Consider the following 24,435-nt stretch of genomic DNA (forward strand, 5'->3'; position numbering starts at 1 on the left):
TAGAGAAATGGAAATAAAAACAAAAATAAACAAATGGGACCTAATGAAACTTAAAAGCTTTTGTGCAGCAAAGGAAACCATAAAGAAGACCAAAAGACAACCCTCAGAATGGGAGAAAATATTTGCAAATGTAGCAACTGACAAAGGATTAATCTCCAAAATTTATAAGCAGCTCATGCAGCTTAATAACAAAAAAACAAACAACCCAATCCAAAAATGGGCAGAAGACCTACATAGACATTTCTCCAAAGAAGATATACAGACTGCCAACAAACACATGAAAGAATGCTCAACATCACTAATCATTAGAGAAATGCAAATCAAAACTACAATGAGATACCATCTCACACCAGTCAGAATGGCCATCATCAAAAAATCTAGAAGCAATAAATGCTGGAGAGGGTGTGGAGAAAAGGGAACCCTCCTACACTGTTGGTGGGAATGTAAATTGATACAGCCACTGTGGAGAACAGTATGGAGGTTCCTTAAAAAACTACAACTAGAACTACCATATGACCCAGCAATCCCACTCCTGGGCATATACCCTGAGAAAACCATAATTCAAAAAGAGTCATGTACCAAAATGTTCATTGCAGCTCTATTTACAATAGCCCGGAGATGGAAACAACCTAAGTGTCCATCATCGGATGAATGGATAAAGAAGATGTGACACATATATACAATGGAATATTACTCAGCCATAAAAAGAAACAAAATTGAGCTATTTGTAATGAGGTGGGTAGACCTAGAGTCTGTCATACAGAGTGAAGTAAGTCAGAAAGAGAGAGACAAATACCATATGCTAACACATATATATGGAATTTAAGAAAAAAAAATGTTATGAAAAACCTAGGGGTGAAACAGGAATAAAGACACAGACTTACTAGAAAATGGACTTGAGGCTATGGGGAGGGGGAAGGGTGTGACAAAGCGAGAGAGAGGCATGGACATATATACACTACCAAACGTAAGGTAGATAGCTAGTGGGAAGCAGCCGCATAGCACAGGGAGATCAGCTCGGTGCTTTGTGACCGCCTGGAGGGGTGGGATAGGGAGGGTGGGAGGGAGGAAGACGCAAGCGGGAAGAGATATAGGAACATATGTATATATATAACTGATTCATTTTGTTGTGAAGCTGAAACTAACATACCATTGTAAAGCAATTATACTCCAATAAAGATGTTAAAATGAAAAAAAAAAACAATATGGAGTTACCTTTTATAATTCTTTTTTTCCGGTAGCTTAGTTTCTTCCAAGTTCAATGGTCTCCTTCTGATTTTTTCCTTTTTTTCTTCTTTGAGATGGCATGGGAGTCCGGGAGTGGACAGCTTGCAGTGTCCTTGTGGTGGAGGAGTTGGGGGAGGGATCTTGGAGAGTACTGAGGGGCCACATACTGCCCTTTGGTTCTCCTGATGCCTCTTCAGGCTGGAGGCTCTGTTGGCTTCCCATGTGGACACCATCCTATGGTCTGCTCACCCAGAGTCCCCACCTGCTGACTCAACATCTGACACAGCAGAGCCCCTGAGGTTTGGCTGTCCCTTCCCTGGCTTAGGTGGCCCTCACTATAGCCCTTGACCACAGAGTTATTTTTGCCCTGGCATTGGTGACCCACCCTAACAAGCTTCTCAGGCAGAGTCTCTGCTACTCTAATGTTGCCTAAGGGGAGGCAGGCACCTCCTTCCACACCACGCTGGGTTCCTCAGGAAAGCTAACTCAGGCTCTCTCTCTCTGCCTGGCCTCTTGGCACTCCGAGGTTGTTCGAGGGCACCCTGCTGGAAAGTCTTCTTCCAGGAAACCACACGAGATGTGCGGCAAGCGTGCTTCTGTGCTTAGCTTCCCCTCTACTCATCTAACACTGTTCTCCTCTCCGGGACCCTAGAGCACTCTGGGCGCTCCCAGAATCAAAAGCTAGGCCACTCTCTTCCTGCCTTGCTGGGACTTTCCTGATATACAACCGTGAGCAGGTCCTCCAGTCCTGGCTCTTGTTATGCTAACCAACAGAGATGATCTGCAATTAAGTTATACATTCTCTCTCCACAAAGTCTAGTTTTAAGGATAAAAGTCTCAACTAAGTAGATGAAAAAAGGAAGTGTGGGACTCAAAGCCAGACCACCCTAGTCTCTTTGGTGATGGGAGTTCTCACACACGTTCCATTCCTGTGGCCATGAGCCTCATGACTCTGCTGCTGAGGGGTCATAAGTGGCTGCTGGCTTTATAGCTTCACATTTTTGTATCACCTCCATCTATTTAAAAAAATATAAAGTTAGCTTTCAGGTTTTGTTTATTACTAAAGTTCTTACTGACTTACTGTCAGTGACTTATCTAATTGTGGTGAGGATACACTGAAAAATAAAGATTGCTTTAGAACTATTTTATAACCTCACTTGTTTTGATACTGACACACTTCTGATCCACCATGCACTTGAAATTATTTCCTCCTGTAGTGCTGAGAGATCTTTTTCTGTAAGATAAGCATCTAAGTATAGAAACAGAATGTAATACGATTAATTTCAAGGACACTTTTTCCATGTAAACAAAAGACTTATAAAGAAAGAATAGGAAATATTCCTTCTTCATCTGTTCTTCCCTTTCTTTGCCCAGAACTTCTATAGTGATTATTTCATGATCTAAGGAAATTGTGAAAACTTCAAATCTACTGAGTTTGTAAAAAACTGGAACCTCTAGCTTAATAAGATTGTGATTCTTTGTTAAAAATATGGAGACTTGGGACTTCCCTGGTGGTCCAGTGGGTAGACTCCACGCTCCCAATGCAGGGGGCCTGGGTTCGATCAATCCCTGGTCGGGAAACTGGATACCACACGCATGCCGCAACTAAGATCCCACATGCCACAACTAAAGATCCCACGTGCCAAAACGAAGACCTGGCACAGCCAAATTTAAAAAAAGATAGCATTAGATATGTTCTTCTGAAATTGTTATGTGCTACTTTATAATGCTTCTAACAATTAACAGAATACTGTATTTGGTATAAGCTTTGAATAAATGAAAGTATTTGCTTCTGGAAATAACTGAGTTGGAAATAACAAACATTTTCCATCAATTTGCATATACTCATATCAATAAAGTATATTATTTTTATAATGGCAATTTCATTCAGTCAGTGACCTTTGGTTCACCTCTTGCTCGTGTATATCATACAAGTAGATAACAGTTTGGAAATGGTAAGATAAGAAAGACAATCAGCAGAGGTTTTTGCTTCTTTCAATACTAGTTTTAATTGTTATTTTCCTTAATTTCCCTAATTTTATTTTATTTTTTTAAAGATTTTTTTTGATGTGGACAATTTTTAAAGTCTTTATGGAATTTGTTACAATATTGATTCTGTTTTATGTTTCGGTTTTTTGGCCGCAAGTCATGTGGGATCTTAGCTCCCCGACCAGGGATCAAACCTGTACCCCCTGCATTGGAAGGCGAAGTCTTAACCACTGGACCACCAGGGAAGTCCCAATTACCCTAATTTTAGAAAGTCTCACTTTCCTTAATATTCCCATTCAAAAATAAGATTACTTTTTTTTTTTTTTTTTGCGGTACGTGGGCCTCTCACTGTTGTGGCCTCTCCCGTTGCGGAGCACAGGCTCCAGATGCGCAGGCTCAGCGGCCATGGCTCACGGGCCCAGCCGCTCCGCGGCATGTGAGATCTTCCTGGACCGGGGCACGAACCCACGTCCCCTGCATCGGCAGGCGGACTCTCAACCACTGCGCCACCAGGGAAGCCCCTACTTATTATCTTATTACATAAAATCTTACTAAGATTTAGAAAGCCATGAACCCTGAAAATAAAAATAATACTAAAATATTATCTCCTGCATTGCAAAGTACCTTAAAAATATCATTTGATCTTAAATAGTGATTTTTAATGGCCATAAAATGCCAAACACGATGAGAATTGTATGCTGGAAACATGGTTCTTGCTTCTGGCTTATAATCTATGACTTTTTTTTTTTAATCAAAAGACCCTTGTTTTTTGCTACATGAGTCCCCTGTTCCTCCCTCTTCACTACTGATATAGCATAAGAACAAGCATGAAAAATAACTGCCAAGGTATAGGAAAGAAAGTAGTCTAGGAAACAGAAGAAATGGCATTTCATCTTCAAACAGGAAAATTAACTTAAAAGGATCATTAAAACAATTGCACTTGTTTGTTGATGGTGATACTTTCTTTGGTACCAAGAACACAGGATAAAAACTCCTCCAGGGAATTTGAATCTAGATTACTTGACCATACCACAAACACTTCTGGAATTGAACACATTTTTGTTATGTGGATATTAATTGTAATGGAATTCGATCCCCCCCAAATTATTTGCATTTCTCTAAATAATAAAAGTATTTCCAACAAAAAAATGACCATGAAAAATGAGAACTACAGTTACTGTGCTCTTATAACTTCATAAAATGTTGAGCTCTTGTGCTGAGTGTCACCATGATTCACGGGTAATATATTTTTACTGCCATTAGAACACTTGCAAAATTAAGGTAGAATTACCTCTGTTGACTGCTATTAGCCAAAGCTCCAGGATCCAGTGCCAAAAATAAATCCTCGTAATGATAGACTTCAACAGTTGTACAAAGCAGGCTTTTAAAGATTGGTTTCTGGAAACTAAATATTACTTGCTGTGACAAAGGGCCTATCATTAATAGATATCTAGCACAGACCATTAAATGGACAGATTCCTTTTAACAATGTAACAATGTTTATAGAATTAGCATAATAACACTAGTGACACTTTTTTTTTCTTAAAGTCTTCTTTTTGGTAAAGAGCCTCTGTAGTTTTACAAATATTACCCCATTCATACTTAAAACATCTAGTTTTTTTTTAGAAGGCAGTAAGAGCATTTGATCAAATCCTCCAAAGGTGCAGTAACTGTACTTCACACATGGCGTATCGTTGATAAAACCAGAAGTGGTCTTGGGTTCCCTGACTCCCCTCCAGTTTACTGCTCTGACTCCTGGCTTGAGCAGTACCCTGTTTCAAAGTAATCTCAGATGTCAATATTTTATCCTGTTTCAAAGCAATATCAGATGTCAATAATGAATCAGTTTTATGAGTGCCACATGACATGAAATATCTTTTTTTGAATTGTGGTTTAATACACATAACATAAAATCTACCATCTTAACCATCTTTAAGTATACAGTTCAGTAGCAACTTTATTCACATTGTTGTGCAACCAAGTCTCCAGAATTCCTTTCATCTTGCAAAACTGAAACTCTATACACATTAAACAACAACTCTCCATTCCCCTTCCCCCAACACCTAGCAATCACCATTCTACTTTCTGTTTCTAGGATTTTGACTATTCTGGGTACCTCATATAAGTAGAATCATATTGTATTTGTTCTTTTGTGATTGGCTTATTTCATTTAGCATAATGTCCTCTAGGTTCATCTGTGTTGTGGCATGTATCAGAATTTCCTTCCTTTTTAAGGCTGAATAAAATTCCATTGTATGTATATATGATCTTTTGTTTATTCATTCATCCACTGAGGGACACTTGGGTTACTTCTATCTTTTGGCTATTTCGAATAATGCAACTGTGAAAATGGGTATGCAAATATCTCCTTAAGACTCTGCTTTCAATTCTTTTGGGTATATACCCAGGAGTGGGATATCTGGATCATAAGGTAATTCTATTTTTACTTTTTTTGAGGAAATTTTATACCTCAATAAAGCTGAAAAAACATTTATAAATACTGAAAGAATATTCCCTCAATTTTTTATGCTATTCTCTAAGCAATGGCTTAGAGACATGATGTGCACTTCTAAAGTTTTCGTCTGGATTATTAACATTTTCTCCATCATCTTATTAAGTCTACAATCAACAAAACATATCGAGCACTGATACAAAGCATTTTCTGATTTCCATGGCGTTCATACTCTCACCACCACTGATTTCAAGCCACCTCCATCTCTGAAGGGACACACAGCAGCATTATACGTTGCTTCCACCATTCTAATAAGTAGATGTAAACAACCTCAAAAGCATACAAAATAGTAAAATGTGGTAAAATAATTAGCAAGTGATAAGTTTTGAGTATGTATTACCTAATTTTAATATAATTGATTCAATAGTGTGTGTACATAACTTGATTTTTAATAACAGCTATGTTTAACAGCAAACTTGAAAAATTCCTACAAATTTAATCATCACTATTGTGAGTTGGTACAAGCTGGCTCCAGCACATCTCTGTTTAGACCACTTCTGCTCTCAGCCATGAACAGAGTCCTTCCCTCCTCCAACAATGTAAGCATTTTGTTTGGGTTTCTAAAACAGTGTATAACTTTAGCCTTTCCTTAAAATCTTTCAAGTAAGTCTCAACTAATTGGTATTCCAAGTCCTTCTAAATCTGGGCCCTGTACACCTAACCACAATGTTCCCACACCTCGTTAACGTGAACCTTGCTGCACTTCCAGTGGAGCCGGGTGCCTCCCAGCCCTGTCTTCACACAGCCCTTGCACATTCTTGACTCTGGGCCCTGCAACCTCTCAGTTTCTCTGGAAAGCCTTCCCCTATCCTCATACAAGTTCAATCCCTCCATTAGGGCCCAGCTCCAATTCCACTGACTCTATGAATTCTCTGGCTACCTCAGTAACTTCTCTTACCACTTTATTATACTTATAGCTTCTACCGTAAGATGCGCCTCTTAGTGAAGTATTATTTTGTACTGATCTTTTATTGTTGTCACATGTTGTTCTTAATTTCCCAATTAGAATGTATTGGAAATGTATAACATCTTCGATTAGAATGTAAGGAAAAGACTCATGTTTTATACCTCCTGAGTATCCTTCCTATATGTATGCATATACTCAAAAATATTCATTGAGCATCTACCATATATCAGGGGCTATGCTAGGCATTAGGGATAAATTTGTAAAAGTCCTTGTAAAGGATCAAGACACAAGTTTATCTTTGCCTACCTCGTTGACAAGGCACACACTAAGAAATAAAAATAATTAATTAGATTAAGTTTGGGGGTAAAGTATATAAATAGAACCACTGAATTCCAGAGCTAGCAGGGATCTTAGACCAGGGAATCTCAATGGGGACAGTGGTACCTCCTCAGGGGTTCTGTGGAACCCAATGGAGGGTTTTGGGTTGTTAGCTTGTTTAGAGAATGCTATGGCATTTCTGGGTGGTTCCAGGGATAGGCAACATCCTGCAATGTGTGGACAGTCATGCTCAACAAAGAATCACATTGTTTCATACACAATTTTAAAGTGTTTTGCTGGGAATTTATGAAGATGAATTATAATTAGCAGAACTTAGAACTGAACTCCACTTTACATGAAGAACTTTCTCTTATATGGTTTTTGGCATACACTGAATTTTCCAGATATTCAACTAGGCTGTAAGTTGAGGGAAAATTGCTTTCTTCCATTCCAAATTTTTTTGAGTTGTTCATCATTCCAAAAATAATCATATCATAATCAGCAATGTCCTTCATGCTATTTGAGTCACAAAATCAACACATCATATCATTCTGCATTCTTAGTCATTATATGTCTACATCTCTCTCTATAAAATCTTACAACATGCTAATCTGTACAATATACTAATTTAGTCCTGATTTCAAAAAGTCGAGTACTTTAAAAACTCAAAAGTATTACATTGACTATAAATAACATTATAATTTAAATATGTTGATATAATAAAGTATTAAATAATGTAAGCACACATAAAAATTAAATAAAACATTTTCAATATAAGTGGGTATAAGCAGCTGACTTTTCATGTATCTTACAGTGTAGTTGTGCTGGAGTATTTGCATGTTAAAATACATATGACTTTTTTAATGTTATTTTCCTTGCTTTTCTCCTTCCTATTACACTTAGGACATTACCTTGGTTTTCTGGAAGTGTGTAAGCAGGTTATATAATCTAGGAATTCCACGTCAGGATGTTAAGGGGTGTTCCAAAATGTCTGTTATGAGAAGGGGGCTTCGGGTCTGATGAGGGTGAGCACAGCAGCTGCAGGACCACACAGACATGAGATCGCTCCAATCACTCCAAGTGTTTTTATCTCTGCTGTGACCCTTGTTTCATTGCTGTGGGGTTTTGCTTGCCCTCCTGCCCTCCTTGAGAGCACCTGCACCCCTGGGATAGGGTCTGTGTTCTCTTGAATCTGAGAGCATTAGGCACACTGAAGTCAGATAGCAACATGCATGATGAGATGGATGTCGAAATCATGGTAACCATAAAGCACAACAGAAATATTGGCAAATAAAGCGAGAGCTTGCCTGACATGTCACCTACGATGTAATTTTAAAGATAGTCATAAGGACAGTATCTTGGAAGGATAATAATGACTAAAGGAAATAATGTCATTGGTGTTGGGTGTAGTTCTAAGAACTGGGGCTCAGACCCCAGGGGAATCAAGCTAAATTTTAGTGCCTCCTGTCCTTGCTTGCTCGTGTCTTCGAACCGTGTCTCCTACAACAGAAGGGAGGTTTTAAAATTCATCACCTAAGGGAAGGTTCTAAATACTTTGTAGCTTTGAGTAGGTTTGGAAAATGATTAGAGACGAAATGCTTGAAAACATGTGTAGGAAGCGTTGAGGGAAAAACAGCCTGGCCCTTATTATTATTCAGCTGACAAATACCACTGCAGCTTCCCCAGGCACCACCCCCTGCCCCCATCACCAACACACACAAACACTTAAACACCTTAGTCACCATTTTGCACAAGCGCTGTTCTGTTTTCATTTCTTTGCAGTGTCCCCCTCTCAGGTTTCCAGTCAAAAATGCAGCAGAGGTTCACCAAAAAATTAATAATCAAATGTACCCAATTTTTATCTAAACAAAATCACCCTTGACACAACAGGGACAACCCCTGACCAAAGATAGGTGCTTCGTGCTATATCCTGGGGTCATAAACCCAGGTGCTCTCAAATGGAAAAAGAAATATGCTTCAGAGCGAAAACAAGCTGCAGCTGGTCTCCGTGTGGATCAACCAGGGACCGTGATTTCGTCCAGTTTCCCCACATGGGGAGGGCCCAGAGGAGACTCTGGGGCAATCAGGGACCAGCCAGAGAGCCAAGACCAGTCAGTCAAGAAGAGGAGAAGTGAATTGCGAATACAAGCAACTGCTGGCATGTCAAGTGATTTTTTCTGGGATGACTTATATATAATAGAAAAATAAGTAATTTTGCCTTTTTGTCCCTAGGGTTAATGCATCAGTTTTTCTTGTTACTAGTTTTTCCTACTTTCTATTCAACTGCTGTTGCCCTTCTAAAGACACACTGTGAGAAACAAGGGTGAGATATGATCGTTTCCATCTATTAGTGCAAAATGGTATTGCTTCTCTATGCCTGCCTCAGCAACCATGGCAACAGCCCTTCTCGCTGGGCATCTGCAGCTAGTGTTTCACCCTATCACTCAGGAGTAAAAGGCTGCCTGTGTCCCTGTTCTCAATTAGAGAAAGCTCCTTCGGATCCAAGTCTTTCCAGCCATGCATTTTGGGACACAACTCCGATTCTGTGGACATTCTGTCTTATTTGGTGAGACGGATGAGCTAGCCATACTCATCAAACTGTGGGAGGTGTGAAGAGAGGGTGACTATGAAATGTAACATTGGAGAAAGCACCTCCATCTTACAAAATGCCAAAGAAATCTGGCAGTTCTGCCCTGGCCTTTGGGACAAACATGCCAGCGTGTTTTTCATAGGATAACACTGACCTCAAGGTGCCAATCTGAGTTTAGAGAAAGGAAATTCTTTGTCCATAAATGCAGGCAGCTAGGGCCAAAAGGGTTATCAATGTTCCTTCAGCAGAACAGAGCCTTAGGACACAAGGATGCCTCGGACTTATTACAAGAATGATGGTGACGGCTAACATTTACTGAGTGCTTACTCTGTTTTAAGCCCTATGCTTTATATTTCTTACACATTATCTCATGTATTCATCGCAACAGACCTGTGAGGCAGGTACTACTATTACTTTCATTTTATAGATGAGGATGCTGAGGCGAGGATACAGTTAGGCTCCCACTGCCAGTAAGAGAACGGGGATTTGAACCCAAGTCTGCCTGGCTTCACAAGCTTCTCACCTTCACACACAGCCTTAGGTGGGAGTTGAGTGGATTGGAGCAGAACTCCCTCCTCCACTCCCCATCTCCACCCCCAGGTCTGAGCCATTGGAATTTCTGGGCCTTTTCCTGGTTATCCAGCCCCTGGTCCTGTCTCCCCAGGTTACTCATCTTTTTCTTGCAATTGAGGTCTCAGTATGCAATTATTAATATTGTGTGGTGACCTGGAGCATAACTGTCTACTCTTTGAAAACACAAGGTGAGCATAAGTTCCTTGAAGTTCTCTGCTAATGATGCTTGGCACTCTTTGGCTAAAGGAACATGAGTCCATAGCTGTCATCTTTCTAGCTCTAGTTGTGGAAGCACTGTGATTTAAGAATGCAGCCAATCTAGCTGGAACTCTACATATCTGAAAGGGTGAGGCTTTCCTTTGCCTGTTTGCTCTGAGCACAGATTCCAAACAGCAGGAATGATGGTTATGTGAAGATGTTGTTCACACACTGAAAGCTGAATGGACACCTGGTTTGCACATTGGCCACGGGAAATCTTGAATATCCTGGCCGGTTACTAGGACTCCCGTTTGCATGAGGCCCCCTTGGGGTCTTGGGAAGTGGGATAGTGAATTTTGGGAAGTTACAAACTCCTAGAACATCAAGATGAGTCTTAAACAAAGATGTGATGAAGGCTGCCTTTGATTTAGGGGGACTGCGGTACCCTGAAATGCAGAGGATGTATCATGTCTTGAATGAAGGAAGGAAAATTGATCCCTGGAGAAGAGTTCAAGGGCAATAGAGGAGAGGTGCGTTATTACTGGCCCACATTTCTCTAGATCTGGGAGATATATCCCAAGTCCCTCAAACAAGTGGGCTACCTTTTGAAGGAGGGCTTAAAGAATGTAATAGCCAGTATAAGACCAGGCCACTGGAAGTTAGGTCAAAAAAACTGTGTTTGCTGGCAGGGGAGAAACTCTTCTATAGCTTTAAGGATTATTGCAGTGAAAGGAGAGAGATGAGAATCATATTCCAGGGACAGGGAAGTAGTAGCCACAAACCCAGGCCACCAAGAGCTGGAACAGGCAACATGAACCACAGCTTCATCTGTTGAGAAAGCTTCAGGAACAAGACCAGGAAGCCTGCCTTATAGCTAATAGGAAAAGGAAGGAAAGCTTGGGGCCTTTGAGTCCAGTGGCTTCCTTGGAAAACTCAAGAGTTTTCATCCCCAAGGAAGCCTGGGAAAATAAGAGTCACCCCATGTTATGGGTTGAATTACATCCCTCCGAAATTTATATGTTGAAGTCTTAACCCCCAGTACCTAAGAACGTGGCTTTCCAGGAGATAGGGCCTAGTAATCAAGTTAAAAGGAGGTCATTAGGATGGGCCCTAATCCAATGACTGGTGTCCTCATAAAAAGGGAATTTGGGACACTGACATGTACACAGGGAGAAGAGCATGTGAACATGAAGGCAGAAATCAGAGTGATGCTCCTACCAGCCAAGGTACAGTAAAGATTGTCAGCGCACCACTGCAGGCTAGGGGAGAGACATGGAACCAATTCTTCCTCACAGCCCTCAGAAGGAACCAAGCCTGCCCAAACCTTGATCTTGGACTTTTAGCCTCCAGAACTGACAATAAATTTCTATTGTTTAAGCCACCCAGTTTGTGAATCTGTTACTGCAGCTGTAGGAAACTAATGCATCCAGTTAAGCCCTCAGAGCACCAGGTACTGGAACATTAATATCAAGGAATGAAAGGGACAGCAGTTCTCACTATCATGATGAGGTTATGCCCCATAAATTGTGTTCTCGGTCCAGGCCGTGTTTTGGTGAATGACTAGAATGTCTTCTCCCCTGAAGTATAAGTGTAAATCCTGTAAAATACTATATACACAAATATTCATTCAATGAACACTTACAGGCACTATTATATGCTCAGCAACCATTATCAGTTTAAAAACATGACTAATAAAATTGGGTCAAACACTCAGTTGTCTCCTTTTTAAAATATTCTGATGAATGGATCCATTGAAGCCTGTCTCCAGCATTGCTGCTCTGGCCAGGCCTCCAGAGGTCAGATAGGGATGGAGAGGGGCACTGACTCAGCACATCTGGATGAACAGCAAGGTTTCACTTATTTCAACAACACTTTATGGTTCCTGTATGGAATACTTAACTGAGAGCACTGAGTGCTACAGGATTTCCCTTTCTAGAGTGGAAATCCTGTATAGAACAATAATCAACATAATCAAGGCCTTTTTTCTTGGCTTTTCCTTAGAGGTGAGATTGGTCCATTTCATGTAATTTTGTTGGATTCCACTAGAGCCTTTGAAATTCTTGTTTCTGAAGAACATTTTCTTTGGTATGTGGTTTAGAAATACAAAGGGGGATGGTGGTTGGACATAAGCCCTAAACAAATCTTTTTATTGTGGATAACTTCAAACATATACTAAAGGAGACAGACTAGAAGGATGATCCTGAGTATACCAATTATGTTGCTACAACAATTACAAACTCGTGCCTACTCTTGTTTCAGGGATGCCGTCCACTTCTCCTTCCCCACACTGTTTTATACTGAAGTAGATGCCAGCTATGATATGATTCCATCCCCAAATATTTCTCTAAAAGAGAAAGACCTTCCAAAAATTACAATGACCCCATTACCACACCTAAAATAGTAAGTCTAAGTGGCATCTATTGCCCAGTCAGTGTTAAGTTTCCCTGACGGTCTCATCATTTTTTTTTTAAGTGTTTTTGTTTTTATTTAATTAATTAATTAATTTTGGCTGCGTTGGGTCTTCGTTGCTGCACGTGGGCTTTCTCTAGTTGTGGTGAGCGGGGGCTGCTCTTTGTTGCGGTGCGCAGGCTTCTCATTGCGGTGGCTTCTCTTGTTGTGGAGCACGGCCTCTAGGCACGCGGGCTTCAGTAGTTGTGGTGCGCGGGCTTCAGTAGTTGTGGTGCTCGGGCTCAGTAGTTGTGGCACAGGGGCTTAGTTGCTCTGAGGCATGTGGGATCTTCCCGGACCTGGGATCAAACCTGCGTCCCCTGCATTGGCAGGTGGATTCTTAATCACTGTGCCACCAGGGAAGTCCCTCTCATCACTTTTTGAAAAGTTGATTTGTTTGAATGAGAATCCAAAAAATGTCCACTTGTTGCATTTAGTTTATGTGCCTTGAGTTTCTATTAAGCTGTAAGTTCTCCTCTCCCTTCTTTTTCTTCGAAATATATTTGTTTAAGAAAACAGGTTATCTCTGTCGAGCCTCCCACAGTCTGGTTTTGCTGACTGCATTCCTGTGGTGTTAATATGTTTCACAGGCCTCTGTATTTCCTGAAACCTTGTTATGAGATTTAGATCCTTGATCTGATTCAGATTCGATATTTCGTCAAAGCTGGTGTTGGATCTCCTACCAGGAGGCACATCATGTTCAGTTCTCTCTCTTCTTGTGATGTTAGTGCTATTGATAGTCAGAGCCTAGATCTTATTTCATTTGAGGTTTGCCAGATGATGATACTTTAAGTCTACTATTCCTTGAGTGTAAGGATACAGCTCATACAGGAAAGGCAGGTTCAAGCTTTATTCTTTTCCAAATATTTAGTTGGTTCACTAACATTCTCCAAAGGTGACCAATGAGATTATTCTTAAAATGTCATTATGACTTTTATAATAAATTTATTTAATGTTTGTCTTAATGCTCAAATTGTTCCATCTTTGGCCAGTTGGTGCTGTTTCAAGCTGGTGTTTGAGTCTTGCACATAAGATTTTTAACTACTTTTGGGAAAAGGGCATAGACACTCTTTCCAGAACTTTCACTCATAGAGCAGTGGTGTCCAAACTTTTTTATTGTTAACTCCCATTATAAAATATTTTCAAGTGTGAATCACCACTGTATGTTTATTTATAAATTATACACATGTACTATTATTTTATATATTATGTGCATAATAACACCCCAAAAAGAAAATGTAAAGGATGAGATAAAGCTGAAATAAATAATGTTTTAAAAATGATGGCCACCTACGAGATCACTGGATATGGCTCTCTCAGCCAGTATCTTGGCAATGGCAGAGCGCTCCACCTTTGTCTGGTGAAAGCCAGCCATCATAAGAGAGACCAGGCTGCTGGCCTCCAATACTGGGGCCTGGAAAGCTCAGCCCAGTTTCCTGCCAAGAGTCTGGCCTTGAGCACAGCTGAGATTCCTAAAGTGTCCTGGCACCCCACCAGGCTCTTTCAATGTCCAACAATCTGGTGAGCAGGCCTGAGTTGGGTAAATGTTCAGAAGAGGAGACACACAGGCTGCCTTCACAGATATGGAAACAGAATCATATTCAACTCTCCGAGAAGGAAAAATTTTAAGTTAGAAAGTATGACTTCCTTTGAGAAAAGGAATCAGCTGATTAAAAAGAATTGATAAAGCAAATTACTGAAAAGTACTTTTTCACTGCCTTCCTATGCTGATAAACAAAGCCAAAGGATAAACAAATATTTATGACTCAGGCTGCTCAACAGAGGACTTTTTTAAGTAATCTGGTTGAGACAAACTCTCAAAGACTCAAAGATTTTGCTCCATCACGAGTAACAGATTTCCTCAGTTGTGCTTTTATGATATTCAGTTTATGAGGACTCTCTTACTGCCAAATTGTTTTGATATTCCACTACATTGCAAACCTTCATGCTTGTCAATAACTCTGAAACATGTTTAGAAATTGTTAAACATTAATAAGTAAGGCTGGTGTTGGAAGTAATGGTGGTTTATGCAAGGAGCCTACTGTTATCTCTTCAAGGTGTCTGAATATAAAATCAACTCTGATATTTACAAAAAGAATCTTTTGTTCTCCAAAACAATTAAAAAAAGTCAGAACAGCATCTGGCTTTTGAAATGGTACCCACATTCCCTGCCTCTCTTTTGTAAAAGTTTAAAAGCAAACCTGGATAAAAGAAAAATTTCTCCTTTGACAGTTTCTAAATTTGAACATGGAATTTTACTCATAATTTGCAATTGTGGCAAAGAAAGTTAAGAGCTGAAAGGACCTGAGAGAGTAAGATCATCTTTAAGAAGAAGCAGAAACTTCCAAATGGTTCATCACCTGAATTTTACTCTAAGTTATTCATTTCTATGAGTTAAGGGTTGCTAACCCTAGAAGAATGCAAATATGTCTAGGAAGCAGAATATAGTACTGCTAACATTTTGGGTGAATCAGTCAGTTTTCCTACTGATTGAAGGGACCAGGCAGAGAGAGGTTGCAAATTTTTTGTGACAATCTCTTCAAGAGATGGGAAATTTTTTCACCTACTGACTTTTTTCTGTACAAACACTTAAGCCCTGTTTTTGTAATGCCAACCACTCTTACTGAAAAATAAAATTTGACCAATTTTAGCATCTATACTAGAGAGCTATCCCAAAAGTTCAGTTCTCAAAGTTGGAAACAAAAGGCCTGAGCTTTTTATTTCATCACAATCACCTTCACCTTCAGGAGGGCTGGCTAGCTCTTCAAGTATGTGATGATAACCCACCACCCTTACTGCCTCGTTTATAAAATACCTCTAAAAATGCTCACCATCACTAATTTATCCAAAAAGGAGACAAGTAAACTACATCATCATGGAAAAATCTGTTCTGTGTGATTTCCCAGCTGGATTAAGTACTTAGAGGCCCTGGGCGGGCAGACAGACGTTGAAAAGACAACTGTGCTCTATTATGTAAACAAGTAAAAACAATTTCAAACTATAAAATACTTGTACGGAATCCAGCAAAGCATTTGTATTTCCCATGATGACCACTTCAATTTATTTTTCAAATATAAAATATCAAATTTTTTTTAAAAAAAGGTTTTTTGTTGCTTCTCTTTTTGCTGATCAGCATGTGCCTCTTCTTCTTCCCCTCAGCTGACCCAGTCCCATGTGTTTTCATCACAGAAGACAACTTGCTATAAAGCTGGATTCGTGTCAGGATTTCAGTTTCTTGGGAATGGGTTTACCAGTTAATAAACAAGTTTGTATTAAGCATTTGCTAATGCCCAGTACTGTGCTGAGTACTGCAGGGAACTCCAAGACTTGTAAGTATGAAGGTGGTATTTCATTCAAAGTGTTTATAACCTGGGAAAGAAAGGTGAGTACGTGAAAATGTCAGTTGTTACACAACATGGATCTGGAATTGAGTACCTGGGAGACACTCTGGAAAAAAGCTGGACTTGTGGGGTTTTTTTTTTAATTACTTAAATTTTATTTTCTGTTTTGAGTAAAAATATTCAAAATTCCAAATTCAAAGTTTCAAAGATCTTCCTCTCTCCCCTATCGTTCAACTCCAAGTTTCCTCCTCAAAGGCAATTGACATTACTGCCTTTTTGTATATTTTTTCAGCGATATCTCATGCATATATAAATAAATGTGAGTAGATATTTTCTCTCCCTTTGGAGTTACAAATTGTAGCTAGTCTGTGCCTTGAAACACAGAGGTAGTACGGTGTAGCAAGCTATCAAAAGCTGAGGCTCTGGGTAGGGGGCTGAGAGCAATAGATGAGGGAGATTAAGAGGTACAAACTTCCAGTTACAAAATAAATGTCATGGGGATGAAATGCACAGCCTGGGGAAGAGAGTCAATAATCATGTAATATCTTTGCATGGTGACAGATGGTGACTAGATTTATTGTGGTGATCATTTTATAATGTACAGGAATACTGAATCACTATGTTGTGCACCAGGAACTAACATAGTGTTGTAGGTCAATTATTCTTCAAGAAACAAACAACCTCACTCACAGAAAAAGAGATTATATTTGCGGTTACCAGAGGTGGAAGATGGGGGGAGGAGGAATTGGAGGAAGGTTGTCAAAAGGTACAAACTTCCAAGTATAAGATAAATAAGTCCTAGGGATGTAATGTACAACATGATTAACATAATTGACACCACTGCATGTTATATATGAAAGTTGTTCAGAGAGTATATCCTAAGAGTTCTCATCAAAAGGGAAAAACATTTCTTTTTCTTTTCTTTTGTATCCTTATGAGATGATGGATGTTCACTGAATATACTGTGGTGATCATTTCACGATGGACCTAAGTCAAACGATCATGCTGTACGCCTGAAACTTATACAGTGCTGCATGCCAACTGTATCTTAATAAACTGGAAGAAAAAAAAAAGCTGAGACTCTGGAGCCTGTGTTCCAGTCTTGGCTCTGTCGTTTTTTACCAGTGTGACCTTGGGCAAAAGTCACTGAGACAGTTCACTGATCTCTAAAATGGAGGAAAGTATGAGTATCTGCCTCTTAAGGTTGTTAAGGATTAAGTGAGCTAAGGTATATTAAATGCTGAGAACACTGCCTAGCATGTAGAAAGCACTGTAACATGTTAGACGTTACTATTTTCACATAATATGTCTTGGAGTTTGTTCCTTATCAGCATAAACAGAGGACTCTTATTTACGATTGCTTAATGTTTCATTGAAGGACACACTATATTGTGCTTGGCCTCGAATGATGAATAATATTTAGAAAATTAGGAAAATAGTGGTGTTACAGGGCATAAGGAGATAGAGAAAAAGTAACAGGTTATCACTATGCACCTTCAATTGGCTAAATTTTATTTATTTATTTGCCGTGCCTTGCAGCTTGCGGGATCTTAGTTCCTGGACCAGGGGTCAAACCCGGGCCCCCTGCAGTGGAAGCTCGGAATCCTAACCCCTAGACTGCCAGGGAATTCCCTAAAATTTAAAAGACTGACCATACAGTGTTGGCAAGGATGCAGGAACAAGCGGAACTCTCTCACACACTGCTGGTCAGTAGGTAACATGGTGTGATCATTTTGGAAAACAGTATGGCAGTCTGGCAATTTCTTATGAAGTTAAACACACATCTGTCACATGAGTCAACCATTGCACTGCCAAGTATTCACTTGAGAGAAATAAAAATATATATATGTTACTGGCAAAGCCCAGTGGGTCCCTGGAGAAAAATAAGATGGTATCTACGGGATAAGGTCTAACCTCTTCTTTTGTGCTTAGTCTAGTTTCACTTGCTTTTGGGGGCCGTGTGTAGTGGCCTTGCGCCTCACACATCGGATAAGGGTTCCCAGCACAGAACTGCTGCTCCTGACACCCCAACTTGGCAAGCTGTGTACAGAAGTGCTGCACACAGCACCTCAATCCAAGACAGTGACTGTGGACCGTGCGCAGACATGCTGCCCCTGCACTTCAGTGTGAGGTGCCGTGAGCCACAGAACCTCGCCCGACCTGCAAGCACTCCAGCCCTCCCTCTGCTCATGAGAACCCCAGAAAGCAACCCAACCAAAGGCCTTTCAGAGAGAACATGGACTTTAGAGCTTGAGCTCACACCTCTCCATTCTTTGAGCAAAGAATAAAGCCTTCCTTTGCTTCTGAACCAAGCTCAGTCTCATTCTACTGGCATGAAGTACACCAGGCACGAGGATCCTTTTGGAGACCTAACTGAAAAGGGTCGGAAACAATTTCTGGCGATCACGAAGGATGGACTGTGGCCTTTTCAGCCACACCTATCCACCAGGCTCCAGGCTCACCCCGGCTCCAGAGGGAGGATGGCAGAGGTTTTGGGAGGTTTGCATAAGGATGACTGACTCTGATCTTTGAGTTCACCCTGATGGGGTAGAATGGCGGCAGCCTTTGGCCAAATTCAGAGCAACTCTGTCCAGCAACCCAATACCCAGGTGTGGTTAAGCACACAGCGTGGCCCCCAGAGTCATCTGGACTGCACCTCCTTGAGGGGATCATACTGTGGCAGTGTTGGGGATTGGAGACTGAAACTCACACGTGTCTGCCCACTGCCTCTGGCTGGCTTCCCATGTTACCAGACAAGACGGAGCCAGGCAGTCTTGCTCACTGTCTCGCCAGTAGTGCCGGCCTCCTGATCCCTGTACAAGGCAGTAGCAGCTGCAACAGGGCTTCTTGCCCTCCTTGCCAACCTCCAGGGGTCAACAATGCATTCTCCATCATCACAGTTTGGTAAAGGAAAGTGGCCTGCCGCGTGAGTCAAGAGGCTAGATGGGGAAAACGCCCAGGTAATAAAGACTGCCTGACAAAACAGAATGAGGGCACAGCATCTGAGTTCAAGAAGAGGCACCAGGGACGCCTGATTATGAAAGGGCCCTGGGTACAAGACCGGTGACTTGACCGTTTCTGGTTAGTGACAGTCTCCCTGAAGTGGGCTGGGAAGCCCCATGAGCTGCTCGCGAGACCAGGAGCCCCATTATCAGGAAGCCCTGTGAGCTGCTGGCAAGAACAGGAAACACCCACCGTCTGACCTCTCTCTGATCTCTTTTCCTTCTAATCTTCCAGACTCCTTCCCCCTACTGCTTGTGAGGCAAGCCTTGGATGAGTCTTTAACAACTGAGGCTCCACGGACACTCCTCCTGGTATCAACCCTCGTGATCTGGTGAGTACCCTGATTGGGGGGGAATCCCTCATGCGTTTAGCTCTCACTTGGCAGGAAGTCTAAAACGCCTTTCCAGCTGAAAGAAGGAAAGACACCCGCCTCAGCTAAGCTGCTCTGGCCTGGAGGCAGTCCCGTCTTCAAGCACCGACTGAAAGTCAAGGGGAACCCCCACATAAGAGCTCACTCCTATTTGGGTCTCTTGAGGAATCCATTAACAGTTTGCTGCTGGTTCCAAATTTCCCAAACTGGAAATCTTATTTGGGTCAAATCTTGTGGCATTTGCGTGCCAATCACTCCAAGAGCCCCGATGGTAGTTGGAAAAAAGTCATAGTAAGGGGTTGAGGGAAGATCCAGAGGGGTTCCTGAATTTGATTAGTGGAATCTTTTAGACCCATGACCCACATGGGCTGACATTTAGAGCCTCCTCAATGTACTCCTAATGGGGAAAGAAAAGGCCATGGTCTTTTAAAAAGCCTGAGAGGAAGCAGACAAAGAATAGAAACAATGTAGGTCATGTTATTTTCAGACCAGGAAGTCAAGGGGTCCCAGATAACAAACACAACTGGGACCACTGAGACAATGGATAAGGGGGTAGAAGGCAAAGGCTAACCAATTATAAAAATATGATCCTAAAGGGAATCCAAGCAGCAGGAAAGACACCTGTCAATTAGAATAAGATAAAGGAAATCAATCAAGAGCCATCAGAAAACCCTTTGACATTCCTAGACTGCCTCAGGGAATGCCTTTGAACATATACTACAACTGACCCTGGGTCATTGGAAGGGAATGCAGACCTGAGGTTGTGTTTCATTTCCCAAAATGCCCCGACATTAGGTGCAAACCTCAGAAACTGGAAATAGAACCAGATACCTCTACCCCTTGCCTGGTTGAGGTTGACTACCAGGCGTTTAATAACTGAGATATAGAGGAAGAAAAGTCAGAAGATAAAAAGGTGTGGAGGCAAGCCCATGTCCTGGCTGTTGCCCTTCAATGTCAACTGGTCACACGGGAATCTGGACTAACTGCCCAGACTCCACTGAGTGACCCCAAGTCCCCACCGAGGGATAACAGGCCAAGGAGACTAGGACCTAATCAGTGCCCGTGTGCCACGTGTAAACAAGAGGGACGCTGGAAGAATGCCCTTGCCACTCCCAAAGGGAGACAGAAATGGCACATCCTGGCCACTACCCTTGAAGACAGATGGTCCAAACAAACGAAGAATGATGGGGCCATGGGGCTCCTAAGCTGGTGCTCCAGCTGGCCCCTGAGGAGCCCTGGCTAACACTGGACATAAGGGGAAAGCCTGACAAATTCTTAGTCGACACCAGTGTCACTTACTTGGTTCTGAAGACCAGATCAGGCAAACTTGATTACAAGAGTTGTAAATTTCTAAGTGAAATAAGTCAAACAGAGATAGACAAATATCATATGATATCACTTATATATGGAATCTTAAAAAATGATACAAATGAACTTATTTACAAAACAGAAATAGACTCACTGACAAAGCAGACTCACTGACAGAAAACAAACTCACTGACTCACTACCAAAGGGGAAGGGGGAAGTAGGGCTTTGGGATTAATATATACACACTACTATATGTAAAACAGACAAACAACAAGGACCTACTATATGGCCTTGTATATACTATATATACTTGAATATATACTATATTCAATATCTTGTAATAACCTATAATGGAAAAGAATCTGAACGAGAATACGTATACATATGCATAACTGAATAACTTTTCCGTACACATGAAACATTGTAAATCAACTATACTTTTTAAAAAATTGCTGGGCTTCCCTGGTGGCGTAGTGGTTGAGAGTCCGCCTGCCGGTGCACGGGACACGGGTTCGTGCCTGGTCCGGGAAGATCCCACATGCCGCGGAGCGGCTGGGCTCGTGAGCCATGGCGGCTGAGCCTGCGCGTCCGGAGCCTGTGCTCCGCAACGGGAGAGGCCACAACAGTGAGAGGCCCGCGTACCGCAAAAAAAAAAAAAAAAAAAAAAATTGTTCACCTGGATGTAGAACTCTAGGCCAACAGTTATTTTCCCTCAAAATTAATAAAATATAATAAAATTAGTTTTAAAAAGAGTTGTAAAATTATGGGGGTAACAGGGAAGGCCCAAGAACAGGCATTCATAGAGCCATTAGACAACCCAGTGGTTACTATAAAAACCTGCCACACACTAAATCCTGCCACTTTACTACCTACAGAAACAGTCCTTGGAACGTGATTGTGTAGAAACAATAGATACAGTCTATGCCAGTTCCCCCAACCTACGAAGCGAGCCTCCCCAAACCCTAAAGAGGAATGGTTCATGGACAGGAGTAGTTTTATGAGGGAGGGAAAAAGGCTGGCAGGATATGCTGTAACCTCCCAGACTCCAGTAATAAAAAGGGTTACAGAAGATAGACAAGCGTCCCTCAAAAATGAGGGGCAGGACAAAAGACACAGGAGGGCTTCGTCATTGCCAAAGCCCCTTAGCAATTCCCAGAAAATAAAAACAGAAGCTGGGTAATAAAAAAAAAGTCTCACCTTTTTTTTTTCCTTTGTGTTTAGTCTGGTTCCACTTGTTCATAGGGAGCCGCGAGCAGAGACCTCACACCCAGCACTTCAGCAGAGTTCCCACTGCAAAACGGCAGCACCCGACACCTCAGCTCCAGCCGTGTGCAGAGACGCTGCGCACGACACCTTAATCCAAGATGGCGGTGGTGGGCTGGGTGCAGAGGAGCTGCACCTGGCACTGATACGAATGAATGCCACGAGCAGCGCATCTGCGCCTGCCCAGTGAGGACTCCCCATCCCACCCCGCCCACCCCATCCCACCCCGCCCACCCCATCCCACCCCGCCCACCCCGCCCACCCCGCCCACCCCGCCCACCCCGCCCCCTCCACTAGATCCCGATAAAGCAGTCACGCCCAGGGCCTGTCCGCCTGTTGGAGAGAGTGAGTGCTGCGGGCCGAGCTCTCATCTCTGCATTCTCTAATCAAAGAAAAAAGCTTCCATTTGCTTCTAAACCGAACTCAGTCTCCTTCTACTGGCACTGGCGACACTGGGCAGGAGGACCCTTGTTGGGGCTTGACTGGGGAGGGTTGGTAACACAAGGACTTGTACGCAAGTGGACATAGCAGCTTTGTTTTCAATTGCCAAAACCTGGAAACAGCCCAGTGTCCATCAATGACTGAGTAGAATAAACAGGTTTTGGTGAATCTATACAGTAGAATACTACTCAGCAATAAAAATGGACAAACTAATGATAAATACAACGTGATTAAGTCTCAAAACAATATTGCAAAAGAGTATATACTGCAGTGAGTTCATTTATATAAAATGCTAGAAAATGCCAACTAATCTATACTAAACAGAAAACAGATTAGTGTTTGATGAGTGGAGGAGTGGGGGTGAATTATAAAAGGAGACTGGAGGGGATGATGAATATGTTTATTAACTTGTGATGACAGTTTCACAGGTATGTACGTGGGTCAAAACCCATTAAATTATGTACTCTAAATATGTGCAGTTTATTGTGATAAAATGTACCTCAATAAAATTGGGGAAGGAAAAAGAAAATAAAATTGTATGTATTCAAAACAAAAGGGTTAGAGCACCCATAACAAGCTAATAGAAAAACTAAAATTTTTTGAATATCCAAATACAGTTCGTTTGAGTATGCATACAAAAATAGCATAATACCAAATAACCTCCAAATCACTTGCATTTAGTTCTATTTCACACTTTCCCTTCCTTGCTCCCATACCCAAACTGAGTATGTTTGTAGGAGAGGAAAAATCTTTCCTTCTACCCTTCTATGGTCTCAGCTGGATCTCTACAAAGACAGGTTAATAGCAGAAAAACAAACAAGTTTGTTAACATCTCACATATGCATGGGAAAAACTTGGGGAAAGAGAAGAGTAACTAGAAGAGGTGGCTTAGAACTCCTGCTTTTATAGCATTTTCAACAAAAAGCAATAAATTTGTAGAGAAATGACAAGACAAAGGAAAGCAGTTTTAGGTTTCCAAGGGTGGCAAACTGTGGGAAGGTAAACATATAGGAGGAAAATAATGGAGTAAGGTTTGTTTGCAGATTCCTTGGGTTGTCTCTGGGCTCATAATTATGAGTCCAGAATCATCTCTAGTAAAGGAGAATTTATATCCTGCCTTTAGGCAGAAAAGGTGGACAGTACAGACAGGTTTTCCTCTGTTTGCTTCTTCTTAATTGCCTTCAGCTCAAAATAAATTTATGTCAAAGAGGGGTATTTAGGGGTGACATATTCTGTTTTCCTCTACCTTCATTACTCAGTTGGGGAATTTTTTTCTTTTAATTGCTTTGTTGAGTCACTTAATATTTACTTATTGAATTAAACTGTTTTTTTTTTCCTTCAGTAGGCGATGGGAAAGAGCTTGATTGGGATGTGTGTGTGTGTGTGTGTGTGTGTGTGTGTGTGTGCGTGCTCTTCGAGGTGGGATGTGTGGAGAGGTGGCTAGTAAGTGGCAGGGATATCTCTATTCAAAGCTTACACCAGTGATTCTCAAAGTTTTTTGGCCTCAGGATCAATTTTGCTCTTAAAATGTATTGGGTGCCTTAAAAAACTTTCGTTCAGGGCTTCCCTGGTGGCGCAGTGGTTGAGAGTCCGCCTGCCGATGCAGGGGACACGGATTTGTGCCCCGGTCCGGGAAGATCCCACATGCCGCAGAGCGGCTGGCCCATGAGCCATGGCCGCTGAGCCTGCGCGTCCGGAGCCTGTGCTCCGCAACGGGAGAGGCCACAACAGTGAGAGGCCCGCGTACCGCAAAAAAAAAAGAACTTTTGTTCAAATGGAATGTATGTCAATATTTACTGTGTTAGAAATTAAAGCAGAATTTCAAAAGCATTTATCAATTCATTTAAAAATAACAATGAACCCATTGCATGTTAATATAAATAAAATATTTTTATAAAAAATATATTTTCAAAAAAAGTTAGTGAGAAGAATGGCACTGTTTTGCA

The sequence above is a fragment of the Delphinus delphis genome, chromosome 4, assembly GCF_949987515.2.
Source record: "Delphinus delphis chromosome 4, mDelDel1.2, whole genome shotgun sequence".
Lineage (NCBI taxonomy): Eukaryota > Metazoa > Chordata > Mammalia > Artiodactyla > Delphinidae > Delphinus > Delphinus delphis.